We start from the raw sequence: 6,668 nt of genomic DNA on the forward strand, positions 1-6,668 counted from the left end.
GACCATGGTTCAGATCAAAGGAATTCTTCATCTCGTAAAACCTAAAAGAAATAAAATTCAGAATGGAGGGAGAAGACTAGTTCTTTAGGGTCTGCTAGGGAAAGACCATTCGGATTCCATTCTCGAGAACTACATGAAAACAGAAAATCTAACTCTAACAGAAATATATATTATCCTTAAAAATACTTGATTCTCCCCACACTTAGTTAGCTGTGGTGTCGAAATTGTGATTAACTTCATTGTTATCTTCAATTGGATCATCAACAATTTGCATATCTCTGACTTTGGCTTCAAGCCATTGATTGATTTCTTCTGTAACATTCACAAATTCAATTAACATTGCCTTTTCTTTAGGCAACAAATTGGATACTAATCGGTTACATAACTTAAAGTTCCCCTTAATCCTAGCATCTTGAATCCGTTTATAAAGTTTCTTCGTTGAACTGTTAAAAACGGGTTCATCTAATTTCGTATCAACAACGGGGTTCTTTGTTATCAGGTCATCATTGGTTGTTGCTTCATCTTTCCCACACTTAGGCATTTTTATTGGTTCAACAGTTTTGGTTGGTGGAGATCTAAACTTTCGGTTCACAAAGGTAACCGATTTGTCACCATCCCTAAGTGTCATTCTACCTTCTCTTACATCAATGAATGCTTCGGTGGTTGCTAAAAATGGGCGACCTAAAATTAGAGGAATTTCAAGGTCTTCCTCCATATTAATAACTATGAAGTTTGCAACAAAGGTCAAACTTCCCACTTTAACAAGTAAATCGTTTGCTATTCCAACCGGGTGTTTAATGGTTTGGTCAAATAATTGAACACCTATGTTGGTTGGTCTTAATTTACCCACACCTAATCTTTTATATAAGGAAAGAGACATAACATTTGCACTTGCTCCAAAATCTGCGAGTCCATTATACATAGCACCATCATTAAGCAAGCAAGAAATGATAAATTCACCTGGGTCTCCTACTTTAGTAAGTAGAGTTGGTTGTTAACCTTTTCCGGGTGAGCTTTTCTTGGTTCTTTTACTTTTACTTGAACTTCTTGTTCACAATTTTCTTCGTTTCTTAGAATGGGAGGTTTATATAGAAATTCTTCTTCATCGTTTCAATTTGAAGCTTCCCCGTCTTCCAATTTTGGTTTTTCATATGTTGTTGATAACATATTTATGTTTTCATTCTGAGGGTTTTCTTGGGTGGTGAAATTATGATTGACTTCATTGTCAACTTCCATTGGACCATGTATGTAATGTTTAACTCTGTGACCATTAACTTTAAATTCAATCCCATTTGAATTTATCAACTCTATTATTCCATATGGGAAAACTCTTTTGACTATGAATGGTTCAGACCATCTTGATTTCAATTTTTCAGGAAATAGCTTGAATCGTGAATTGAAAAGAAGAACTCTATCTCCTTCCTTAAATTCTTTTAAACTTCTGATTCTTTTATCATACCATTTCTTCGTTCTTTAGTCATCTTTTCCATTCGTCTCTCGAAAGCATCTAACTTTACGGAAATGGAATCAAAGTCATGGCTAGAATCGGCTCTAGCCGCTTTAGATGATCTAACAATGTCTTTTTCTTGATGCCACTCATGTGAGTGGGAAGCAGTGTTATTAATAATTTTGTAAGCTTCAGTTGCGGTTTTCTTCATAATGGAACCACCAGCTGCTATGTCGATGTCTTTTCGTGTAGTAATGTCGCATCCTTGGTAGAATATTTGTACTATTTGATAAGTGTCTAAACTATGTTGCGGACATCCTCTTAATAACTTTCCAAATCTTATCCATGCCTCATATAGAGTTTCATTTGGCTTCTGTGTGAACGTAATAATTTCTCCTTGAAGTCTCACGGCTTTAGATGCCGAAAAGAATTGTTTAAGAAAGTTTTCAACTAAAACATCCCATGTATCAATCGCTCCTTCAGGTAATGATTCTAACCAATCTTTGGCTTCTCCCTTTAAAGTCCAGGGAAATAACATGAGATAGATCTGTTCATCCTCAACTTCTCTGATTTTGAATAGAGTATATATCCTATTAAAGGTACGAAGATGTTCATTTGGATCTTCCTTCGGCGCACCACTAAATTGGCATTGATTAGTTACCATGTGTAGGATTTGTCCTTTGATTTCATAATCTGGCGCATTAATGTCTGGTTGAGTAATGACATGACCTTGGCCAGTGCGTTTAGCCCTCATTCGGTCTTCCATACTTTGAGGTTCCAGATTTTCCAAGATTGAGTTTGTTGAATCTGAATCACTAGAGGATTCCGACTTAATGGTTTCTTCCTCGACAATATCTGGATGAGTGATTTGTGGTTCATGAGGAATGATTAATGGTTCATGATCTCTGAATTGTCCTTGAATATCCTCCGGGTTTTCAATTGTGAGGTCGGGTTCAAAAAATGGATTATCGGAAATTTGAATTGGAGTACTTGGTCGACTAGATGACGATTCTAAAGAAAAATCAACGGCGACAATATTGGCTAGATGTCTTGATCGAGTTACAGGTGGTGAACGTATGAAAGGTGGTGAACGTTTTGCTCGGTGCATTCACTGAATGTCCTATTAGTTATAAAAGATAAAAATTATATAAGCTATCAAATTAATAGACTTTTCTGATTTTGCGCACGTTTCGAATAGCCAATAGATGCAGCAGGTAGCCAGGACCCTATAAATCGGAAGCCCACCACTCGCCACTAACAAATCCAACTATTACTACGAACCAGAAAATTTTGGATGTCTATCAATTTAACCGCTTAAAATAATTTTTCGTCAAAATTTTGAAGAAAAAATCTATGTCCTAAAAACTAGAGCGTCGAGAAATAAGAAAGAAAAAGAGTGCGTCAAAAAAGGTCGAAAAAAAAAGGTCGAAAAATAATAATAAGAAAGTAAAGCGTCGAAACTCAAAAGTCTAAAAACTAAATATTAAAAGTTGCGTCTAAAGGTATTAATGCTTAAAAGGAATTCTATATTCAAAACGACAATAACTTAAAAGACACTAAAATTTATAAAATATTAAAGCGATAAGCGACGTTGTAAAATTTTAAAGCACCTAAATCTTAGTCTAAAGAAAAAGTACTTAAGAAATTTTACGGCAAATCTTAGAATTCTAAAAATAAAAATAACTACGGTAAAAACTAAGTTTAAAACTAGTTACGAACGATAAATATACAATTACGTACTAAATAATAAAAAGATACAAAAATGATAAAATTACTTATTTTTATAAAAATATTATTTTTATATTATTATTTTATAATAGTATTAAGTTTATATATTTAATAAAACTAATTGTAACTTAAAAATATAAATTAAATAAAACTAAAAATAATTATTATTATATAAAACCCTAATTACTAATTAATAATAATAATAATAATAATAATAATAATAATAATAATAATAATAATAATAATAATAATAATAATAATAATAATAATAATAATAATAATAATACGTAACCTTAATTCGATGGTCAAAGGTTTCAGACCAGTCTTTTCAATCCATGCGATCGCATGGATTGTGTGTCGAATTTTCATGCGGTCGCATGGCTTCGGGTTATGGGCCAGATTGTTTGGGCTGCTACAGTGCCAAGCCCGAATACTTGTTTTTATTTTTTTTTATTTTTAATAAAATAAAAAAAATAAAATAACTTAAATAAAACTTATAAATTAAAAAAAATAATTATTAGTTTTTATAACTTTTAACAATAAAAATAATAAACGTTTTAATTTAAATACTTAAAAATATAGAAATATATATATATATTTTTATATTTTTATATTTTTATGTTTAAAACTTTAATATTTTTACAAAAATAGTTTAAAAACTTAATAAAATTTTTTTTATAGCGTTTCGCTTTCGGCTTTGTTGAAGTTCCCCGGAGCAGCGCCAAAAATACTTGATGTTATGCGAGGTGTATACGAAATAGTTATATTTTTATTGCGAAATACTATTATATAAGATACAATTTTACACAAGTTATTTATTTATTTATAGAGTGGATATACCTAAACCTTGCTACAACACTATAGGCAGTGTACCTAATCGTAAAGTAGTGTAGTTTTTAGTAAGTCCGGTTCGTTCCGCATGGAGCTAGCCAAGTTTAACGCTATATTTTTAAAAACTATATTTGTGTGTGTGTGTGTGTGTATATATATATATATATATATATATATATATATATATATATATATATATATATATATATATATATATATATAAGTAGTATTATTATTATAAAAAGGAGGGTTTTTACCGTTTAATGACCGGTTTGTAGATTTTATGTCTTAAGTCGCAATTAAAACCTAATGTAAAATTTTAAATATACAAATGACTTAATTTAAAGCGTAAAGTAAATGACGATAAATAAAAGTGCGATAAATAAAAGTGCAATAATTTAAATTACGATAAATAAAATGACGGTAAATAAAGTTGCGATAATTTAAAAGTACGATAATTAAAAGTGCGATAAGATATAAAATAAAGGAATTATGCTAATTTAAACTTCCATAATCATGATGTTCGAAGTGTTAATTTTAATTTATTACCATGGGTTAATTGTCCTTTGTCCTGGATTATTCGATATGTCCATACAGTTTTGTCCATAATAGTCCATCGGTCATAATTATAAAGTGCGAGGATCTTCGTCAAATTAACCTTATATCCGAAGTTAAATATTCCAACTAATTGGGGATTCGAACTGTAATAAGGTCTTAATACTTTGTTTAATGAATACACCAGGTTATCAACTGCGTGTAATCCAAGATTTTACTACTTTGTTAACAATTACACCAATTACCCTTGAATGTAATCCACCCCTGTTTTAATGAGTCCATTAACTATTAATCCATTCTCGTGTCCGGTAAAATGAACAATAATTTGTATTTATAAATATTCCACCCACCGTACTCGATTAAGCATATGTGGTTATTTATAGATACGTCAAATTGTAACCTTTATATTAAATTAACGAGGTATCGTTTAGTTAATATAAAGCCCATTAATAGCTCATAGTCTAATTTCCACAAGTGTCGTTCTTTTGTCCAAACCCCAATTATGGTACAAAGCCCAATTACCACGTCTTAATATTTAGTCCAACATTATGATTACTTCGGCTTAAATAAGCATAATAATAACTTAGCTACGAGACATTAATTTAAAAAGGTTGAACATAACTTACAATGATTAATAATAGCGTAGCGTTACACGGAGACTTACAAACTTAAAACATTTGCTAACATAACCTTATTGTTATTAAACTTTAATATTAAAATTATAATATGAATATAAATATATTGGGAGAGTAAGAGATTAGAAAAAGGTGTCTTTATTTCGTCCGAAAAATGCTTCAATTTAAAGATTTGGCCTAACTCCTGGGCTCATGCGATCGCATGAGATTTCTTCATGCTGGCCATGCGATATGCTATCGCATGGCCGCCATTCACTGGTCACCAAGCATAAAAAATGTGGGCCGCTCGTATTTAAATATTATATAATATAATATAATATATATAATTTTATATAATTATATATATTATATATATATATATATATATATATATATATATATTATATATATATATATTATATTATATTCTTGTGCTCCGTTGACTTGTAATTTTAGGTCCGTTGCATCGCGCGTTGATAGTTGGTTCATGTCCCGGTTCTGGATTTTCGAACGTCCTTTCGTACGATTTAATATTTTGTACTTTGCGTTCCGCGGCTCGTACTCTTGTAACTTTTAAACGTTTCTCATCAATAATTTGAACCTCTTGGATTGTACTTTGTACTTTTTAGCATTTTGGTCATTTCCGTCTTCAATTCGTCGAATCTGTCTTTTGTCTTCACCTTTTAATATTTAAAAGAATATCACTTGTAAATACAACAATTGCAACTAAAAGCTTGTATTTCTTGAGGGATAATACTATGAAATATGTGTTCGTTTTTAGCATTATCAGTAAGCGATTTCACTTTTCGTCGGCCATCCTTGTGATTGAGGTAAGTGTTAACATTTCGGTTGCACTTTTCGTCGGCCTCATGGTGCGTAGTGGTGAGTGATTAATGATTTTGACCTACCGCTCTTCATCGGTCATGTACGCATTGCGATAGGTGGTGAGTGGTTAATATATTTGACCTACCTCTCTTCGTCGGCCACCACCGAGTCGAATGTTGACATTGAGTATATTGGGTTGTGTAAGTGTTATTAACGTTGTGCGTATGATTATTCGATTATTGCGGTTTGCTAATGATATTGCATTGTTTGTGTAGGTGTATTCAAGTGAGTGAATTATGTATGTATGCATATAAGTATTGCATTCACTAAGCATTAGCTTACCCTCTCGTTGTTTACATTTTTAGGTTCGGAGGTGGACGTGGCAACGGTATGCTCGGGATTTAGATGATTTCCCCTTTTGATGCTTGCTTGGATTACTTTTGGATTCGACTTAGGATTGGGTAGTTTATCCCCAAACATCATGCTCGTAGTTTTGTTTGGAACTTAAACTCATATGGTTGAAATTTGTAATTTTGTACTTAAGGGTAATTTGGGCATATGTGGGCCCGGTGTCGTAAAACTCATTTTATTATTGGAACGTGTTAGTTTTACCTAAGATAAAATGTTGTGAAAAGCATTTAGTCTAAAAGTGTCGGAAAGTGGGAGAT

General features: G+C 31.7%; 1 non-coding gene across 1 annotated transcript; it reads left to right on the forward strand.

Moving 5' to 3' along the window:
- The first annotated feature begins 1,746 nt into the window (after positions 1–1,746).
- LOC139869806 (small nucleolar RNA R71) lies at positions 1,747–1,853 on the forward strand. Its single transcript, XR_011766384.1, has one exon. It is a non-coding gene; the product is annotated as a small nucleolar RNA R71 (small nucleolar RNA).
- Positions 1,854–6,668: the final 4,815 nt, after the last annotated feature.

This window comes from Rutidosis leptorrhynchoides, chromosome 9, assembly GCF_046630445.1.
Source record: "Rutidosis leptorrhynchoides isolate AG116_Rl617_1_P2 chromosome 9, CSIRO_AGI_Rlap_v1, whole genome shotgun sequence".
NCBI lineage: Eukaryota > Viridiplantae > Streptophyta > Magnoliopsida > Asterales > Asteraceae > Rutidosis > Rutidosis leptorrhynchoides.